Raw genomic sequence first — 23187 nt, 5'->3', positions numbered from 1 at the left:
GGATCTGAGGTATTTGTTCTAAAATATACATTTTCAATTGCATTTGCTTTTGTGTAATCAGAGATAAAATAAAGGAGGCAAGTGTATATATTAGAGGGGAAAAAAGGTAAGGATGACTGCTATTTCTGCAATATCAGATCATTTGGAAAGCCGTCTTCTACAAAAATAAACCTAAAGGATCAGTTTCCAATACAGTTTATACTCTGCAACTAGTATAACAAGTTATCGAAAACACATTAAAAAGGGACAGTCTACTTTAAAATGTATATTGTTTAAAAAAAAAAAAAAAAAAAAAAAAAAAAAAAAGATACATTATCCCTTTATTACCCATTCCCGAGTTTTGCATAACACGGATATCAATACACTTATCTCTGTGATTACCTTGTATCTAAGCCTCTGCAGACTGCCCCTTCTTTTGACAGACTTGCATTTAAGCCAATCCGTGCTGACTCAATAACTCCATGGGAGTGAACACAATGTAATCTTTATGACAGACATGAACAAGCGTGGTCTAGCTGTTAAATTTGAGGATAAAAGTAAATTGGTTAGTTTAAAATTGTATGCCCTATCTGAATCATGAAAGTTTCATTTTGAGTTGACCTTCCCTTTAAAAAGGAAACCAACTTCCAGTACAGAAAAAAAAAAAATATTACTATGTGATCACTCCTAAAAATGTTGGGCATATAACAAAATTCAATCATCCTAGTTCTGCAAAAAGCTTGCTAACAATTTATACACGTTTGTCAGACCCTATTCTAAGGCATATTACTGTGTCATACAAAGATGTTTTATGTCATCTAATAGGACTCCCTTCACACGTGGTATACATCACATCATCTACTCTGGTAATAATGAAACTGTAGCGAAGATTCTGGTTACAAGTGGTCAACAAACTTTCTTCCAAAGCGTTTCAAAATAGTGACTTCACAGAACTCATATTGTAGATGCTCCTAAATTCAAGGTCATCAAACACATAACTATAATTCAGTGAGAGGAAAATATGGTCTCTTAAAAGATACCTTTAAAAGTTATATGAAACCCCATTTTTTCTTTCAAGATTCAGATAGAGAATGCAATTTTAAGCAACTTTCTAATTTACTCCTATTAGGAATTATTCTTCGTTCGCTTGCTATCTTTATTTGAAAAAAGCAGGAATGTAAGGTTAGGAGCCGGCCCATTTTTGGTTCAGAACCCCGAGTAGTGCTTGCCGATTGGTGGCTAAATGTAAACATGAAGAAATAATTTACATTTTACCATCATTGTATTTTAACATGTTGATGAACTTCAGGTCGTCGTCGTGTATTTGTAGAGCGCCAACCAATTCCGCAGCGCTGTAAACATAGTCGGTGTACAGGACAGCTTTTGTAGGGGTCAAGTGGGTAGAGGGCCCTGCCGAGAGTTTTACTGTTGTAGTCAGCTCTTACGAAGCGATCTGTAAACAGCTGGGCCCATAGGCTTACATTCTAAGGGGTTCAAGGGGAAAGCAATGGAGTTGGGAAAGGTTAGTGTTGGTTGTATGCATCCCTGAATAGTAGAGTTTTTAGGGAGTGCTTGAAGCTGTTAAAACTAGGGGAGAGTCTTATGGAGCGAGGCAGGGAATTCCACAGGATGGGGGCCAGTCTGGAGAACGCCTGTAAAACGGGAATGCGAGGAAGTAACAAGAGAGAAGGAGATCCTGAGCTGATCGAAGGGGATGGGAGGGAGAGTATCTAGAGACAAGTTCTGAGATGTAGAGGGGAGCAGTGCAGTTGAGAGCTTTATATGTCAGGGTGAGGATTTTATGTTTAATCCTAGAGGAAGCCAGTGAAGGGATTGGCAGAGAGGTGCAGCAGATGAAGAGCGACGAGTAAGGAAGATGAGCCTGGCAGAGGCATTCATAATGGATTGTAAAGGAGCTATGCGGCAGCTAGGTTCCACTGTATCCACCAATCCTCAAATAGGTGCGTTTGACAATTTTAAAAGAAGACTATTTTAATTTAACACATAAAACACTATTATCAAATCACTAACTACCTATTGACTCCACAAGCCATATATTTGAAGGGACATGAAAGCAAAAACTAAACTACCATGGTTCAGATAAAGCGGCAATTTTAAGAGCCATTTTATGTTCAATTTAATGTAAAATGACTTTCTCTCTTGGGATTCTTTATTGCAAAGAACAGCTAGGCAGGCTCAGAAGCAGCAATGCACTTAACTAGGAGATAACTGCTGATTGGTGGCTACAAACACATTGGCTCAACAGATTTATTTAGCTAGTTCCTAGTAGTGCATTTCTGCATTGGAATGGACTGTTTAACTTTTTTTCAGGAGTTAAACCCATAGTTTGAGCATGTTATTGCACCGATGCTTTGGCATTTTATTTTTTAACTTTTTCACAAAGTCTAACTGAACAAAATCACAAAGGAATGCCAAACTAAAAATAAATGTTTTATAAGCATTTTGTTTTAGAAACAAAATTTTCATACCTTGTATCCCAGGTATAACCCCCTTGTCGACAAACACACGTTGCGCATGCGCAAAGTACGTGCACAAGCTGAAACACAGATGTTCTTTTCAGCTGAATATTCACTAAGGATAACGTCAGGGAAAGGAAGGGACAGACAGCCGGAGAACTAGTAAGTCTTTTTACAAGAAAACTATATTTGCATCAAAAACGGGCTACAGTTTAACTTAATATGCTATTATAACAAAATCGAAATCAGTTCTTATAAATTTTGGGTTCACTTGCGTTTTAAGGTGTAGGAAAAGTAGGCAAAACTAATCATAAATGGATGTTTTCCGCATTCATAATTAAACAATTTTATAGGGATTACATTTTTATACTTAATATTGCTTTTACAATGCTGTAACACTTTATAAGGTGAGGAATTTTATTAAAAATATTATCCCTTTAAATTAAAAGGGACAGTGTACCCAGGCAAGCAACAAATAAGATGATTTAAAGCTGGTGTATTTTTAAAAAAAAAAAAAAAAAAAAAAAAAAAAGGACTGGGCTCTCCATCTTCCTACACACCACTGGTAGGTTGATTTCTTCTGTTGCGGCTTGTTTACATAACTATTCTTTTCACTCAATACTGCAGTATTAAAATGTTTAGTATAGGTAGAAAAAAAAAAAAGAAAAAAAAAAAAACACACACACCACAGATGTAAACAAGTTATTTGTAAACCATTTACAAACACTTCCAAACGTAAAATGGATCACTGGGAACACTTGAAAGCAGAGAAAACTTTAGCCTTTAAATGAATATGAAAGTGCTACTTTTAAATGGAAAATGGATATTAAAAAAAAGAAAAAAAAAAAAAAAAAAAAATGCATTAATTTTCTTGCAAAATATGCAGTGTAGCTATAAGGCTTTAGTGACCTGAGGGAGCCGACCTATTGAGTTGCATCCTGCCTCTTCTGAAGATAGAGAAACAGAAAGCCAATGTATTGCCTATCATTCACTGAACAGTAAGCCAGTTCATGCTACTCTAAAAGAATGTTATCAAGCTATATATGCCTTACTGTAGAGCAGGGCTTCTAAGTTTTTGGGTTATTTGCCATTTATCTATGTACAAATACTACTGTCTGGCTCCTAAATTTTAAACAGAGTTGTTGAACCCTGTTGTAGAAATACCAGACCCCTTGTGGGGGATGTGACAGGAAGTAATAATCTCGACACAAATAAAGTAAAAAAAAAAATAGAAATGAGAAAATTCATTTAAAATGATAAATACATATTGCACAACTACAACCCACTGCTTAGTGCGTTTTTTAATTACAACAATGAAACAGACTTGATATCCTTTTAAAGGGACAGTCAAGTCAAAATAAATAAAAAAAAACTCATGATTCAGATAGCGAATGCAACTTCACACATTTTTCCAATTTACTTTCATCATCAAATTTGCTTTGTTTGCTTGGTATTCTTTATTACAAGCTAAACCTATGCAGGTTCAAACTGATTTCTTAGCCGTTAAAGGCCACCTCTTATCTCGGTGCATTTTGACAGTTTTTTACATCTAAACATTGCTAGCTCATTCCAGTGGAATTATTTGTGAGTCAGCACAGTGTCTAAAATGCAAGTCTGTCAAAAGAACTGAGATAAGGGGGCAGTCTGCAGAGGCTTAGATGCAAGGTAATCAGATTTTTTTTTAAAAAGTGCATTAATATAACCATGTTGGCTGTGCAAAACTGGGGAATGGGTAATAAAAGGGATTATCTATCTTTTAAAATAGACTCCTAAACAGAACATTGTACAAGGTTGTACAGTACAAAGTGAGGAGCATTTGCACTCCCCATTCAGGACATCCATGACTAGAGGTAAACTCATTACACAAAATTAAAAGGGATATTAAACATCACAAGATTTTTATATAAAATGTTTGATTATGTGCAATAGAACAACTCTGCAATATATTTATTTCTCCTTTTCATGTAATTTAGCTCTGAATGAAAATTGAGCAATTTCTAATTCTCATAACTTGAAATGCAGCCTGCTGATTTCACTCAAGGCTAACGCTGCTACATGTCTTTCCCTAATTGGATGTATTAGATAACTGCAAAACAATGCACTTTATACAAACTTTATGACAGTGTCTAGCCTTGTTGTCTGTGGCCTAAAGTCCAGATTGGCTCCCCCAAATAAGGCAAATGGTGAGTGGAGTTTGGTTATTGAAAAATAACTGCAATAAAAATGTTTGTTATTAAGACTTGCCCGATACATTATTTTATAGCAACACAGCAGAAATACCTGGTAATTACAAGGTGTTTACTGGCCCTTTAAGCAGACATAATTTACCTTGGGCTTGCGATTATTTGGTTCTCAGAGTTTTTAAAATTTGAGAAAACCATATTATTGATATTCACAATTCTTCCTTAATTACTCTATGCAAAGTAAAAATACTCAAATGATTTGCATTGACGACCTATTTACAGAAAACTCCAACAACAAAAAATCCACTTTTATACCCGATATTTTTATTTTATATTTTTTAACCATATTTCAAGAACTTTATGAAGTTTTCACATGTATTTCAAAGTTTACATTTTTTCACATGCTCAGTTGATTTGTTGATACATAAGATCTTTTTCTAATTCAGTTGTACATATATAAAATATAATCAAAATATATATAAAAAAAAAAAAAAAAAAAAAGTTATTTACACATGATCTTTTTAAACAATACAAAATGTTCAAGTAAACTGTCTTACTAGTTCCTTTAAGACATATACATAGTGCATCTGTGATGAAAGTTATCACACTGCTTGTTCTCATGCATGCTAGCTCACACAAGCGCTCTTCACAATACCACAGACCAAGATAAACCAGCAGCCTTTTCAGCCACCTAACCAAATGCTATGAAGTATCCTCATTACGGGAAGGTGTGTGGGCCAATACCACAACTGAAAAACAAAAACAATGCTTTGTGCAGTAACTGTTGCATGAGCCCACACAGGCCTCACTTGGTTTGTGAGAAGTATTTTTCCTTTGCAAAATTACTTAAATTCAGTGAACATAAACAACCATCAAAGACAGTACAGCTGCATAATCAACAGGCACATAATAGACATTGCAATAGCACTCTGAAATTTGTCAGAAAAAAAATATATATATTCTACTGCTTATTTAAAATTCAAATTTTTCTTCAATTTGCCAGCCTACTGCGCCATGCGAGATCTATCGACCTTTAACAGACTCATACATAAATGCTGGATCCTCCTATATACCGGTATATTTTTTTTTTTATGTCTCTATTAAGATAAACAGAAAATACTGGAAATATGTACCCAAAATAAATTTAAAAAAAAAGACAATTTTCAGAACAAAATGGCTTCTCCAGGCAAAAGTCAGTATTTAGTGTGACCTCCCTTGGCACTAAGCACATCTTGAGCACTTTTGGGGAGACTGTCCTGAAGTTTTCTGAAGTAATCTTATGGTATATTATACCAGGCTTCTATCAGCACTTCCCAGAGTTCTTCTTTAGAGTTAGGTTGTCTTATTTCTTTCTTTGTCTAGATGATCCCATACTGCCTCTATAATGTTCAGGTCTAGACTCTTGAGGAAGGTTCATGACCGTTTTATCATCCGTTTTTTTCTCTACAAATATGATTTCACTGCATTACCTGTGTGCTTGAGATCTTTATGCTGAAAAATAAAAACCATCCCCAATAAGACGCTTTCCAGAAGGAATGGTATGATGAATTAAAACCTGTCTGTACATTTCAGCATTCATGATCCCATCTATTTGGACAATATCACCAACATCACTGGTAGAAATGCAGCCCCAAACCAGGACAGACCCTGCACCAAGTTTCACTGAAGGCTGTAAGAACTCATTCTTCCATGTCTTGACAACTCTCACATATTGTCAACGATTAGACCAAAAAATGTCAAACTTGGATTTTTCACTCCATATTTTTTTTCCCACTGATCTTCATTCCAATCTTTGTGAGCTTTCACATATCTTAGCCTTTTCACCCTGTTCCCCTTTCAAAAGTGGTTTCTAGGCTGCTACCCTTCCATAAAGACCACTCCTGATCAAGCTTCTTTGGACTGTAGAAGGGTCAACTTGGCATTGCGATGAAGCTGCCAGATGCTGAGCCAGGTCCTTGCTGGACTTCTTCCAGGTCTCTCAAAGAAGAAAGTTCTCATCAGATTTTGAAAGTCTTGTAGGTCTTTCACAGTCCTGATTCTTCAAATTCCTTGATAACAGCTTAAATACATCTTGAGTATCCAGTTTGTTTGCTGACTTGCCTTTGAGAGTGGCCCTGCTGATGCAAAAGTTTGATTTTATGTCTGTCAAATTCTGTGATCTTTGGCATTTTGAATGGAATGCTGTGATTGAATGTTAGCCTTATTAGAGAGCTGCAAATTAAACTCAAAACACGTGTATATAATTCTCAAGCATGTCTTGCACAAACCTGGTGTAATAGACCTTTATCACAGCAGTTATTTTGACATGAAATAGTAGGACAAATACAGGTGTTAGCAATGACATTAATTAGGGTTACATTCCATTTAGGATTCCGAGAGCCAGGTTCCTGCTATTGCTCAAGTGTAATGGGAGGTCACACTAAATACTTACCACATGTGCTTCTGTATTAACAGTGCTGAAAAAACATCCTCTTAGCACAGAAGTAAACATACCTACATGGACATGTGTGTGCGCACGCACGTGGCTACCTATGGGGCGTTTGTGTATGTTGCTGCCTATGTGGCTGGAGTGTGTGCCTATGGGTGCTTGTGTAATTATGCAAGTAGGTAGACGCCTTGTGTTGTTGCACTGATCGTATTCAATAAAGAGGACTGTTAAACCATGCCCGAAACTACAAACTTTATTTTTATTTGTCTAAACTGTGTGAGAGTACGTCTATATGGATGCCTATGAGTGCTTGTAAGTATAACAACACCTATTGCAGGGAGGAGAGTAAATTATAAAGTCTCTTAAAGGGAAAATCTAGTCACATTCCATGATTCAGATAGGGCATGTAATTTCAAACAACTTTCAAATTTACTTTTATCGCCATTGAAGTAAGCATTCGTTCATGAGTGTCATAGATAACATTGTGCTCACTCCAATGGAGTGATTTATGAGTCAGCACTGATCGGCTTAAATGCAAGTCTGTCAAAAGAACTGAAATAAGGGGTCAGTCTGCAGAGGCTTAGATACAAGATAATCAGAGGTAAAAAGTATATTAAATATAACTGCTGGTTATGCAAAACTGGGGTATGGATAAAAAAAAAAAAAAAAGTATACTGTCCCTTTAAATTGCATGTTCTATCTGAATCATAATAAGGTTTTATTTCAACCTTTGTGTCCTATTTAACTTTACAATAAGAATAGACCAGCATTTTATATTCATTTTAGTGGGAACAATGAAGGCTGCCATGTCTGGTACCTTATGTTATTTGTCCTTCCCCAATTGATGCTAAGTTTTAATACCACATAATCCAATTATAAAAATAATTAAAGCTTGTAAATTAACAAAAAAATATTTTTGTACCTTTAAACATTTAAAAAATATATATATAATTCAGATATAATACAGAATGGTTGGAGGAAATTATTCCTGTGCTGAAAGTGTGCTTACAAACAGTCCAGATCTAAGAAGAGCATACATTGGAGAGCACTGAAAAGGGCATATTTAAAAATAGCAGTTTACTAACAAAATAAAAGTTATTTAGTCTTATTTAGTACAGTGAGAGCAAAAGAATATTGCTAAAGCTTTAGGGGACACAAGTTCAAAATAAACTTTCATGATTCATATAGGGCATGCTATTAACTTTCTAATTTACTTTTTAATCATATTTCCTTTGTTCCCTTGATATTCTTTGTTGAAAGCTAAATCTAGGTAGGCTCATATGCTCATTTATAAGCACTTGAAGGCCACCTCTTATCTCAGTGCATTTTTAAAGTTTCACAGCTAAACAGTGCTAGTTCATGTGTGCCGTACAGATAACTATGCCCACTCCCATGGAGTTATTTATACATTTAGCACTGATTGGCTAAAATGCAAGTCTGTCAAAAGAACTGAAATAAGAATCAGTCTGCAGAGGCTTAGATCACAGAGGTAAAAAGTATATTAATATAACAATGTGGGTTATGCAAAACTGAGGAATGGGTAATAGAGGGATTAAACAAAAATTCTGGAGTAGACCGTCCCTTTAAGTGCGGCTCACCGTCATGTGTATATACGCCGTGCTCTGCTGCCAAGATTTTTTCCCACAAAGCTTTACAACACTGTATACATGCACCAGTGGAAGACTGCTAAAGCTCCATATACCTCCCCTCACTGATTACTAGAAGCATAGTCTTCCACAGAACATGACACTGCTCATTATGTTAAAGGTACTGTAAAGTTTAAAAAAAAAAAATTCATGTTTCAGAGAATGCAATTTTAAACAACTATCAATCCAATTTAGGTTTATTATCTAATTATTGTTCTTATCCTCTGTTACAAAGCATACCTAGGTAGGCTCAGGAAAGCAATGCACAAATGGGAGCTAGCTGCTGATTTCTAGATGATCTTATATGCCTCTTGTCAAAGGCTCACCAGATATGTTCAGCAATCTGGATCATAAAAGAAAAAAACTGGGGTTTCATGCTCCTTCAAAAGGGAAATTTTACATTTGTAGCCTTTCAAAAAAAATAAAAAATATAATCAGACTGTTGATACTTTAACTTATTGAACAGATTACTTGTTGCAATTGTTTATCAAGGCCACCCACCTCTTTTCCTATTCGTAGTAACCAATCTGCACTTGATTCTGCAGAGGACAGGGCTTGCCACTGATTGTGCTACCAAAAGCTCAGTGTGTGTGTGTGTGTGTGTGACAAAGTTAGGATTAAAGGAACAGTCAAGTCCAAAAAAAAAAACCTCATGATTTAAATAGGGCATGCAATTTTAAACAACTTCCCAATTTACTTTTATCACCAATTTTGCTTTGTTCTCTTGGTATTCTTAGTCGAAAGCTAAACCTAGGAGGTTCATATTCTAATTTCTTAGACCTTGAAGACTGCCTCTAATCTGAATACATTTTGACCACTAGAGGGCATTAGTTCACATGTTTCATATAGATAACATTGAGCTCATGCACGTAAAGTGACCTAGGAGTGGGCACTGATTGGCTAAACTGCATGTCTGTCTAATGAACTGAAATAAGGGGGCAGTCAGCAGAGGCTTAGATACAAGATAATTACAGAGGTAAAACGTGTATTACTATAACTGTGTTGGATATGCAAAACTGGGGAATGGGTAATAAAGGGATTATGTTTCTTTTTAAACAACAAAAATTCTGGTGTTGACTGTCCCTTTAAATTCACTTTTCTCCTTATGAGAACTGCAGAACATAATTCAGTGATATGTTCTCCTGTGTTATTGTTATAAAGCAACTAAGCTAAACAATAACTAAAAATGTTCCAAGCTATAAGAAGCGTTCACCTCAGTGAACTGCAAATAAAGATTAGAACTGTGTAAAGAAAACATCGAGAATGAAATCTTGTCTTTACAAGTGGTGAATAGAAGAAAAAAAAAAAAAAGGGGGGGGGAAAACAATTGGGGGGTATAGATATATCTAAGTAAAACTAATTGTAGAGAAGGAAAGGAAAGTGGAAACCACTATTTTGGGAATCTTTTTTTGGAAATTCAGCTCCAGAACATAAGGTCAGTAACTTTCCAGGAAAAGGATAATTTACTAGAATTTATTTGTATAGCTTCACTCTAACATTTAGTTGATACACCAATAAAGGATTATATTGTACTTGTCCCATAAGTGAGGATTAACTGGTATGCTTTGGCACATATTTTTAAATACTTAATAGCTTTGTTTTTCTTCATTGCAAGAAATTATTTTTTTTTAAATAAATATGCAGTTAATACTTAGGTTTATACACTTTTTATAGAAAAAGTCTCAGGCCTACAACACAAAACTGCCTAAAACCTATAGTAAGGTGATATATAGAAAAAAAAAACACTTGATTCCAGAACTTTCCATAGTAGACAGCTATATGAGGTCACATTGGGGCAGTGAGTATCTAAAACCTGTGGGGTGGAGATTTGAGATCTGGATTACATATTTCCCTGAATCTTTTTTTTCACTTTTTCTACTTCAAAAAAGGTAACACTAAACAGTTTGCATTTAAATACAATGGCTTCTTAGTATCTTTTGCTGGCTCCTAACTTTTTTATCCAATGATTTTACTATACACAATCTTTTTATACAAGTTTTGATTTTTGACATTTTGGTCAGTGTTTTCTAATAAAACATTGTGAGTTTAACCTGTATTGCCTATACCCATTGAGATCCAACATTTAAAAAAAAAAAAAATAATAATTTAAAAAAAAGACAAGCGCGAGTTTGTTGGTCATCAATCCTCTCTTGTTAATTGTGGAGCATAGACATTATCAAATACATCACATTAATTACAAAAATTCAAGTAGGTTGAAATAAATTAAATGTAGTTCAGTTACAAAAATGATTATTCATATTATAAACGAAAGGGGGGGTGTATGTAATATATATATATATATATACACACACATATATACACACACAGAATGGATAATTATGTATGTCTTGCATTTGCAGTATTAACACATATGTACACACACACACACACTATAGAAAAAAATAACCTGAAACAATTTAGGAGGAGAAAAGGTTACATTGTATTTATATTTTTAAAAAAAAATGTATTATAGTGACTGTTGCACAAGAATCAGCCAGTATATTGAATACTCAAATGTTATACTGTATTAATGTTTTTCTGTGTGAGCAAACACTGGACTACTGAGTAGCAAAACATTGTTTCTAAGGGTTTTCCTTTTCAAACGCTAGATTTCTTCTAGTTTGACCTTTACAGCAAATCATAACCACTTTATCCATCTCGCAATTTATTTTTCAATTGAGGCTCTAATAAAAATGGAAAATTACTTTTAGGATACTACAAACAAGGTTATGAATGGAATGTGACCACTAAAAGTTAGTTTCATTTAAAAAAAAAAAAAAATGTTACTCAGAGAGAACTCTTGACAATCTAATGTTAAAAAAAAAATTCTTTCAGAAAAATCAATTTTTGCAGAGATCAGATCCTCCCTCATATGTACACAGAAAGACTGGTTTATCTCTCAGATCTGCACAAACAACTCTAGACCAAAAAGGTTATATCCAAATAAAGTGGTGAGAAAACAAACCAAGATGAAATGACTAAAATACAAGGTATAGCAGAATATTCATCTAAAACAAGCTGGGTGAATATTGCTTGTTTTGTTTTTCTGTAGGCCTAAGCTCTCTCCGTGTCTTTCTACCACCTCCCCTTCCTTTACACAAGCTCCCTTATACACAGTATATCATGTGACATATTATATATAGACAATAGCATGCACAGATTATGCATCCAGATGACATGTGTAAAACACTTTGTTTTCAACCTCAAGATATAACAAAATAAACACTGCTTAATATAGTCCTGTGGATTAAAGCCACACGTGTTATTGTGATCCATATTAGGAACATATTCCTTTAACGTCACCAAATGAGGTGACTGTGCAAAGAACCTGTTTTCCAGGCCTCTGACATGGTACTTGATTTAGATCTGTATAAAAAAAAATGCATTATGGAGCCTGTATACACATTTTGTGTGTATATTATAGGAAAACCTATATCCATCAGATGCTTGCTTTTATACCTTGCAAGTAAACAGCTATCCTTATCTGCACATGCAATCATTTTTTGCATGAAGAACAATAGCTTGCTTCAGTGTCCAAAGGTCCCAAGTAGAACTCAAAACATTTTGTAAAAATATTAAATTAAACTGCTCTCTTTTGAATACTTAAATATTATATAAGAGTATGACTAATAGCCATTTATCCAACAACTGATACCTTAAAAATAAAAAATGGCTGTAAGCTAGTGTACAAGTATTACATTTCAAACACAGAAATAAAATGAAAAGCAGTCCTGTGCAAACTAACATACCAGTAATGCTTGTTAATGTGTGTTACATGTCTTTCATTAAATGGATAATAAGATTTAGGCCATTCCAATAGTGGTAAACCAATTGGGAAACAAAATACAAACAAAAAACGAAGAATACTGCTGAATGTAAAATTCTATTTTATAAATTGAAGTCAGTATATATTTTTATAAATTTCGGGTATATATATATATATGACAAAAGCTTAAAAACTTTTTAAAATTGTCATCAAAATATATAAATAAAAAAGTATATCAATTTGTTAGTCAGGGGAGTTGCTTTTGCTTGTGTCATTCTAAACACCAACATGCAGGTGAACATAAAGAATCATGTAAGTGAGACTAAAGAACCATATCCTCAATTTATTTTCTTAGATTGGTTTTCAGTCTTGGTGACAAAAGTTTGTGCAAAAAAAAAAAAAAAACATAAAATTGATTAAAAAAAACAAAAAACCACTAACAAAAATGAAGATGAGTAGGAGGTAAACGATTTGCAAGTCATAAACACCCCCGGGAGGTTGTAGAATCCCTGGGTCATTATAATAGTAGTTATATTATAGGGAGGGGGTTGCACTGCCCGGGGAGAGATTTGCCCCTTGTGTACAGGCCTAGTATTAACTTATGTGCACGGGAAGCACTGCTGGCAACTCTCAGGAGAGACTTTTTTTTAACGTTTCCTGGATTACACATTGCTGTAATTGGACCGTACTCAAGTAATAGACTTGAAAGAGGGTCTTTTTCGTGACCAGGCCGAGCTCAGCTCGGTCACACGTGCACACACATACATGTGGCAGGCATGCCAAGACAAAGCGCTCCCCATTCTACCCCTCTCGCGCTCCCCCCAACGGTCATCAGTGCACCCCATCCTCACCTGCATTCAGCGCCTGGTTGTGCTGGTTCAGTAGCCGCTCTACTGGGCCTCGCTGCTTGCGGTTTGCAAGGGCTAAATAGGAGCCGGGGGACAGTAAATACATGCAGGCAGCAGGAGGTGGAGTGCGACGGCCGATCCGATCAGTTTCTTCTTTCTCACTTAATATGCAATAAAAAAATCCCTATTAATCCACCCTCTGCTCTGTGGTCCCACCGCTGGCTGTGCAGCAGCAGTCTGTATAAATGGTGTGTTTAAGCTGTCAGCTTCCTGCTCCTGTATCTCCTCTCTGGGTGTTTCTTGTGTCTTTGTCTTTGGCCCAAGTGCGTGTGTTTATCAGACTCAGTGGAGCAGGAGGCAGCCTGCTGAGTGGATGGATATAAATATTGAGATGAATAATAAGGGGGTGAGGAGTGGGTCTGTATGAGTGTGTGTACACTGAGGGGTAAAAAAAGAGGCGTTCACTTGAGGAGGTGGGCTATCAAACGGAGGGTGATGATGATGGTAGAGGAAGAGGAGGAGCAACGACTGTGAGAGCCTGCCCTGACTATTTTTAGCCTATGGGGTTACGTATTGTAAAGCTCTTTCTTATTGCAACTGTAGCATATAGTATTTGTGTTATATGTTAAGAGCAGCAAGGTTTTAAAGACAAAGTTTGTTAATAACAATGATGAACAGTGTGTATATGGTTTTAGTCCATAGCCTCAAGCTCAACATAATATAAATGTGTGTATGTATTATATATATATATATATATATATATATATATATATATATATATATATATATATATATATATATATATATATATATATATATATATATATATATATATTATAATCACACTATATACAGAAGACACACTCAAATTACACAATGCACACTTAAATATGTGGATATGTGGGGTATATATATATATATATATATATATATATATATATATATATATATATATATATATATATATATATATATATATATATATATATATATATATATATATTGTGTTGTTTACCAAATAACATTTTCTAAGACATTCACATCACTAGCAGGGGATCCCATTTATATACAATGAAGGAAGTAATAGTGAATTCTTGAAAGGCCTGTTTTAAAATGTAGGTGATGATAAGCACAGGTGTGCAGTCACAGAAATTAACTTCTGGTTTAAGGGTCTATTTCAAGATTTCTAAGCTGTATTTAAAATGTGATATCAAATATAAATTACAGTTGCATGGAAAAAAAACGTTAATGCTATAGTTTATTTAAAAAAAAAAAAACTAAAAAAAAGGAAAGCTGCTGTGATCAAATTATTGATTAATGGAAATTTGCTAGCTACAATTCGATCCCACATTACCCCCCCCCCCTACATTTAATTTATTATGAGACTTTTAAACTAACTAGAAGTGCGTGTCTGACTCTGTGCACAATTATTACTTGGGATAGCTTACTCACTGACTGATATGACTGAATTGGTGCATAGTGACACAAATCATAAGCATAACAACAAAAACTATTTTCTTTTTCAGCACAAACACATAACCTTTAATTCATTTTAAATTAATTCTTTTATAGTCAAAAAGAAAAAAATACTTTAATATCCTTATAAATATAGCTGACAAGTGGCCCGGCCATTGATACGCTTTCTAGGATGAACTCCACCAACATTTATTATAAGGGGTATCAAAATTTCCATTAGGCTTTATTATTCTGTTTGTTCCTTGGCTGCTTTGTATATACTAGTCTGGTACATGCTTGCCTGCTACCTGACTATAGTACTGCTGGCCTGTTAACAATTTAATTACTAGCTGCACCTGACCATTAGGACATTTCTTATTTGACCTTCACAGAGAATTGTCTATGATATCCTATACAAACATTATAGTTATTAAAAACTATCATGCTGCTTCTGACCTTCCACATTAACCATAGCTATGGTTCCTAACCTATAGCTGATATTCCTAACCGAAAAGCCACAAGTTGCAATTTGGATGGTACCAAATTCTGTCAGACAGATTGTCCTGATATAACTGGGGTCAGATGGTGTGACAGAATTCTAACTTTAGATAGAGTGACTCTGTAATACAGTACTGTAGTTAGATTTAGTCCTTTTTTCTGGATGAAGTAACCCACCGAGGGGCAGATTCCGAGTGGCGTGCTAACTGTTGCGCGCAAGCGATATAGGGTTAATTTTATTGCAGCTGTTTACGTGCGTCGGAACTATCACCTTTATTACACGTTGAAAGTAAAGGCGATCGCTTGAGCGCAATTGAATTTAACGTGCATGGGATAGGGCAACCTCAGAGTTCTGGTTAACTGTTATGGTCAAATAAAAAGTTGCACAAAATACATCAGAATTACATTAAAAAGTACAGTTACACTCATAATAACAGCATGTAATAAAAATTATGGGGGGGGACTACAATAAAAAGTTATAAGGGCTCAAAGATATGAGGTCTCCCATGTTAGAGAAAAAAAAACATGTCTACATATTTATATGTTTATATGTGTGTACATATGTATTTATGTATTTATATTTGTATATATGTATTTACAGACATATAAACACATATATAGACATATATATAAGTGCATTGAATCCATGGATGGCAGGCTTTTGAGTGTCCTTGCAAAGAAAGGTGGCTATATTGGTCACTGATTTGTTTTTGTTTTGCTTTTGAATGTCAGAAATGTATATTTGTGAATGTTGAGATGTTATATTGGTTTCACTGGTAAAAATAAATAATTGAAATGGGTATATATTTGTTTTTTGTTAAGTTGCCTAATAATTATGCACAGTAATAGTCACCTGCACACACAGATATCCCCCTAAAATAGCTATAACTAAAAACAAACTAAAAACTACTTCCAAAACTATTCAGCTTTGATATTAATGAGTTTTTTGGGTTCATTGAGAACATGGTTGTTGTTCAATAATAAAATTAATCCTCAAAAATACAACTTGCCTAATAATTCTGCACTCCCTGTATATATATATATATATATATATATATATATATATATATATATATATATACATATACACACACAGAGAAACACACTCACAGAAACAAACAACCGGCTCAATACTATTTTTAGCCTGTTCTATGGCGATTTACCACCTGGGAGCAGCTTCATTTAGCCCAGTAATGCTTTTCACAGAGAAGAACTTTCCTGTAGTATATCAGTCTGATCCCACCTATTACGGTCAGTCCAGTGCCGAAATAGCAGGCAATTCCTCTCTGAACAAGGAACACAGCAACCACAGACGATCGTTTCAGCCTTCATTGGGCCTCGTCAGTGAGGTGTAGCCATATTCCTCTAAGCACACTGAGCAAGGAGTCCACGTCTGGTTTCCCCTTTTTCCCATAGGGAGACTAAATACACACAGAGAGACGCACACTCACAGGCACAAACAACTGGCTCAATACAGTACTATTTGTCAGCCTGTTCTATGGCGATTTACCACCTGGGTGCAGCTTCTTTTACCCCAGTAATGCTTTTCACAGAGAAGAACTTTCCTGTAGTATATCAGTCTGATCTAGAACAGGCTAACAATGGTATTGAGCCAGTTGTTCATTCCTGTGAGTGCACTTCTCTCTGTATGTATTTAGTCTCCCTATGGGAAAAAAGGGGCAACCAGACGTGGACTCCTTGCTCAGTGTGCTTAGAGGAATATGGCTACACCTCACTGACGAGGCTCAATGAAGGCAGAAACGATCATCTGGGGTTGCTGTGTTCCTTGTTTGGAGAGGAATTGCCTGGTATTTTGTCGCTGGACTGACCATAATAGGCGGGAGTAGACTGATATACTACAGGAAAGTTCTACTCCGTGAAAAGCATTACTGGGCTAAAAAGCTGCACCCAGGTGGTAAATCGCCATAAAACAGGCTAACACTGGTATTGAGCCAGTTGTTCGTTTCTGTGAGTGCACTTATCTCTGTATGTATATATATATATATATATATATATATATATATATATATATATATATATATATATATATATATACACTATATATCATCTATTTTATGTGAAAAATTAGAAAATGCAATCTGGTTTGTGCGACTTGTTTTGTGTTAGTTTTTTTTTTTAGCTTTTCACGCTCCATTGAAGTACATAGGGGAATACGTTAATGTGGTCACAATATTCTAACTTAGGCATTTTGCGTGCGTTGGGTTAGTGCATGAGCAAAAATTTTAATACACGCGGTATCCGACACATACAAAAAAAACGAAGTTGAGTGCAGTTAATGCATGAGCAGGATCAATAAATAGCTCCACCCATAATCTAGCACTCTCAAAAGTAACTTTCAACTGAGAATTTCAGATGCGTTAAATGGCCATTATAGTCAAAAAAAATTACATACTTTAATCCAATAGAGTATGTAATTTTAAGACTATCAATGCTAGACTACTGTGTGTGATCAGTGGCATTTTGCGCTCAGGATCAGCAGTGCTCTTCCAGTCCAGAGCAGTATTTCTACTGTGTGTTTAATTACAGCATGTACATTTTTAACTATAATGGCCCTTAAATGATAAAGTAGTATGAGTTGGAGTCACTTTTGCGTCTGCTCCTAATGTGCCACAACCTGAAACTATGCAGCCTATATTATGGTTAATATATTCTAGAATACTATATTATAAACTATTTAAAAAGCCAGTTTTTGGGATATTGAGCAGCAGGAAGTGTGAGAACATTCAGGATGATACTGCAGAGAGAAAGTTTGTGAAGTAAAGAAGATGTGGCAACAGGGACAGAACTGGTAATGTAACCTATAGGAATTATTTAATAAGGGTGTTGTTTGTATGGAGAGGAACAGGGGCTCAAGACAAATGCTTGAGTAACAAAGACTGTGCCATGAAAGGAGTCTTCATATGAACAGTTATAAAGGAAGGATGCAAACCAAGAAAGGTCTGTGTCTCAGACACAATAAGAGGGAAGCGTTTCTATGAACAGATGATGGTCTACCATGTCCAATATTGGAGAGAGGTCAAGAAGAATAAGGAGATAAAGTGGCCCTTCAGAGTGAATGCCACTGGCACACTATAAGGAAATGACCATTTTCCTTGGTGCTTTTTTATTAGGCTTGTTCATTGGCTGCTTGTTATATCTTTTAGTATGTTATCAGTCTATTGTTCCTTCAGGTATGCTACCTGCCTTTTGTGCAAACTAGATATCATTTTCCTATAGCAGCTGCTGGAACATTACCTGTTCATTGTCTACCCAATGGTCTATTTTCTCTTTGTTCTTCCAAGTGATATCTATGTACCCATTTAGCCAAAAATAGCATTTTTAAAGCCAGGCACTGATGTTGGATGAGAAGGTCTGACTCACAATCAGTGTTTCAATTTGTTACAAAGGTGTTCACTGGGGTTGAAGTCAGGGCTCTGTGCTGGAACAGAAAAGGGCCTTCCCCAAACTGTTGCTGCAACATTGGATGCACCCAATTGTCTAAAATGTCTTTGTATCCTGTATTAGTAAGATGACCTTTCATTGGAACTAAGTGGCCTAGCCCAATCCCTGAAAAACAGCCCCAGACCATCATCCCTCCTCCACCAAACTTTACAGCAGGTAAAATGCATTCTGGTAGGTAGAGTTCTTTTGGCATCCAGCCCACCCAGACTCTTTCACCAGACTGCCAGATAAAGAAGAGTGATTCATCACTCCAGAGAGCACATTTATACTGCAGACTTCAGAGTCCCGTGGTGCTGTGTTTTACACCACTCCAGCTGATGCATGACATTACGCACGTTGATATGAGGTTTGTGTACAGCTGCTCGGACATAGAAACCTATTTCATGAATACACAGTTCCGGTGCTGTGCTTTCAAAGGCAGTTTAAAACTCTGTTATGAGTGATGCAACAGATGATAGACAATTTTTACGTGCTATATACTTAAGCACTTGTTACCCCAGTCTGTGAGTTTGTGTGGCCTTACATTACCTGGCTGGGCTGTTGTTGCATCTACTTACAGTTGACAAAGGCAGTTCTAGTAGGGCAGAAATTTCATTAACTGACTCGTGACAAAAGTTGCATCCTATGATGCCATATGCCAATGTGTGTCTATGGAGACTTCCTGGCTATGCACTAAATTTTATGCTCAATAGCAATTGGTGTGGCTGAAAGACCTGACCTCAATAATTAGTCTATTTAACATTGTCCACATAGTGTGTGAATAGGTGAATTAGTTTAAAATAATATAAACACACCTACACATGCACACACATTAAGGTGTACAAATCTGAGTCTACTACTAAAATCTGCTTTTATTTCAGCATTTCTGAAAAACAAATTTAAAATATACAGTATTTCAACTAATTAAGGCAATAAATATGATATTATTACATATACAAAATAAAACAAGTTTCAGTATTTGGTACATCACTATTTGATTGAATGACTGCTTTAAAGGGACATTATACCATACAATTTGTTTTCCCTAAACATATATATTTATATTTTTATATATATATATATATATTATTATTTTTTTTAAGATTTTCTGCAGTGTAGGATCCCGCCTTACCCCCCAACCTCCCTGATCCCCCAAACAGCTCTGTAGCCCTCCCCCTCTATTAACCACCATCTTAGGTACTGCCAGCTGTCTGCCATTACCTATAAAACACTTTTTTTCCATTTTATTATTTATTATTATTATTTTATTATTTTCTATAGTGTAGTGGTCCCCACACATCCCCTCCCCACCTGTTTTATGTAGTGTAGCGCCCCTTCCCTCCCTCTCTCCCTTTATTTTTATTTTTTATAATTGTAGGGCCCTCCAATTTCCGCCGCCTCCCTCCCCCTCCACTGCTGAACCGCCCACCTGCCTCCCAGATTCCCTCCCACACCAGCAGAAGATAGTGAGACACAGTAACACAGACAATATCACTGTGTGTAATGATCTGGCATCTGCCCTCATATGGAACCAGAGCGTGCTCTGGTTCCATATACGGGCAGATGCCTGGAGCTCAGGAACTCCAGCTCTTGGCTGTAACTTAACAGCTGAGACTGCTGGAGCTTCCTGAAGCTCAGACGTGTATATATATATATGTAGTGCAGTGCGATAGCCAAAGTACCGCACAATGCATATATAGATATATATATATGTCGCATTGGGTGAAGGGGTTAATCCACACCATCCTAGATAACTAGATCAGGGTTTTTCAAACCTGTTCTCATGCCTCCCTAAGAGGCCAGATTTTTAGGATATCTGAACTGGAGTATAGGTAAAATAATCATCTGATTATTAACCTGCTCTCACCCAAGATAATCCTGAAAATCTTGACTGTTAGGGAGGGCTGAGGACAGGTTTGAAAACCCTTGTACTAGACGCATCCAGATATTATCATGACACCAAATTATTCACACACTCCTTTGGAGTATCTCATACACTCTCAGTATAGAGATGTCAAGGTGTGTTTTATATTTTTCTTTTTCAAATGTTCTCAAAGATGTTCAGTGGGGTGGACGTTTGGTGATTGTGGAGGGTAAACAAAGAATATCAGCACTCTTTGATCTATCTTGGATATCGGATACTCCTGAAAGAGCATTAATGTGTGTTTGGACCATTGTCCTGCTGGAAAATGAATCTTCTTCCACATATCTCTATACCTGGATATTTCCCTCATCATATATAATAGTAGGTTTTACACACTGTGATGTTAGCTTATCATGCTGCCATCTATATCGTTATATTGTTTTATTGTTGCCTTCACATACCACCTTGTACTTAAAAGCAATCCAGGCATCCCCACTTGCAACTTTAAAGGGACATGAAACCCAAAATGTTCTATCATGATTCAGATAGAGAATACAATTTTAAGCAACATTGCAATTTACTTCTATTATCTAATTGGCTTCATTCTTTAGGTATCTTTTGTTGAAGAAATAGTAACCCAAATGGGTGAGCCAATAACATGAGACAGCTATATTCAGCCACCAATCAGCAGCTACTGAGCATATTTAGATATGCTTTTAAGCAGATATATCAAGAGAATGAAGTAAATTAGATAATAGAAGTAAATTGGAAAGTTGTTTAAAATTGCATGCTCTTTCTGAATTATGAAAGAAACAAAAACATATTGGGTTTCATGTACCTTTGAAGGGACAGGAAACCCCAAAAATTTCTTTACATATAGCATACAATTTTCTTTTCAAATTACTTCTATTACATTTGCTTCATTCTCTTGGTATCCTTTGCTAAAGGAGCAGTAATGCACTGCTAGGAGCAAGCTGAACACTTTGCATGAGCCAATGACAAGAAGCATATATTTGCAGCCACCAGTCAGCAGCTACCTCCCAGTAGTACATTGCAGCTGCTGAGCCTACCTAGGTATGCTTTTCAAGAAAGGATGCCAAGAAAGCAAAGCAAATTAAATAATAGAAGAAATTTGGAACGTTGGTTGCAATTGCATCTTTCATCTGATATGTTAAAGTTTAATTTTTACTTTGTTGTCTCTTTAATAGCTAATAAAAGGGGGTTAAATATAGCGACCATCTAACAAGTTTCACACCTCCTCTTACGGCACTTTCTTAAAGACGGAGATGATGTGGAGATGGGTATGATTACACTGTTTATGATCTGGACTGAACCAGTTTTTAACTGTTTTGTATCTGCCAATGAGCAGAATTGTTATACTGTACTTACTTTTTAATTGATGGTCGTCATTGAACAGTGTTGTATTTACATTTCTTCTATATATTGTTGTCTTATAAAGAATCAGATGGGCATGTACATGGGAAATCTGAAATCTCTATTCAATTGTATACATAGATGATATCTTGTTCCATCTATGACTAGAAAACAAGCATGTAAAAAATATGCATAAAAATAAACAAGTACCCATTCATGTATATTCACGTACATTGTTAAAGGAACCATGTCTAGAAAATGCCTTTCAGTGGTCTCTGTATAATAGCTATATAAATAATACGGTCCTCATAACAAACCAATAGTAATAACCTACAAATACATTTTTTAACTTAGAATTTATACCAAAAGGTTTCCATGTGCCTAATACAAATATCTAGTACTTTTATTCAGTATGTGATCTATAACCATAAAAGGGAAGTGTGTTGGTTGACACTAATTGGAATTAAACTGTTTTGCTATTGGAATTTTTTTTTTCTTTCATTTTTTGTTTCCAAAGAAAACGTGTTCATAAACATAAAACCCTTCTTTTTTTTTTTACATGATTCAGATGGAACATGTGATTGTAAACAACCTTCTAATTTACTTCTATTTTCTAATTTGTTTTGTTCACTTGGTATTCTTTGTTTAAAAGGAAACCTAGTTGGACCCAGGAGCTGCTGATTGGTGGCTGCACATATTTGCCTCCTATCATTGGCTTACTGATGTGTTCAGCTAACGCCCAGTAGTGCATCGCTGCTTCTTCAATAAAGGATATCAAGTGAATGAAGCAAATTAGATAATATAAGTAAATTGTAAAGTTATTTAAAATTGAATTCTCTATCTGAATCATGAAAGAATTTGTGGGTTTCATATCCCTTTAATTTGTTTTTTTGCCTAGTTTTGACAGGATATCGGCAGACCATATACTGACTATGGCATTAGCTAGCTAGTGCCTAGTAATATATTCTTGTTGAGCTATGGAAGACCAAAATTGTTGGTGTTACCTATTTACAGCTCTAACAAAGAGCCTACTTCCACATTTATAAAACCTTTTCCTCATGTTTAATCAGTTCACTTCCTTAGACCTAGATTTGGAGTTTGGCGTTAGCCGTGAAAACCAGAGTTAGAGGCTCCTAACGCTGGTTTTAGGCTACCGCCGGTATTTGGAGTCACTCAAAATAGGGTCTAACGCTCACTTTTCATCCGCGACTTTTCCATGCCGCAGATC

The 23187-nt window shown here is 35.6% G+C and overlaps 1 protein-coding gene across 1 annotated transcript in view; it reads right to left on the bottom strand.

Moving 5' to 3' along the window:
- CNOT6L (CCR4-NOT transcription complex subunit 6 like) overlaps window positions 1-13816 on the bottom strand; it is a 334298-nt gene extending 320482 nt beyond the window's left edge. The window contains exon 1 of the mRNA XM_053703299.1: window positions 13331-13816. The gene's annotated coding sequence lies outside the window, so the exon portion shown is untranslated. The remainder of the gene's footprint in view (window positions 1-13330) is intronic.
- Window positions 13817-23187: the final 9371 nt, after the last annotated feature.

The sequence above is a fragment of the Bombina bombina genome, chromosome 2, assembly GCF_027579735.1.
Source record: "Bombina bombina isolate aBomBom1 chromosome 2, aBomBom1.pri, whole genome shotgun sequence".
NCBI lineage: Eukaryota > Metazoa > Chordata > Amphibia > Anura > Bombinatoridae > Bombina > Bombina bombina.
The sequence above is the reverse complement of the archived record's forward strand: the minus strand, read 5'-3'. Positions and strand labels throughout refer to the sequence as shown.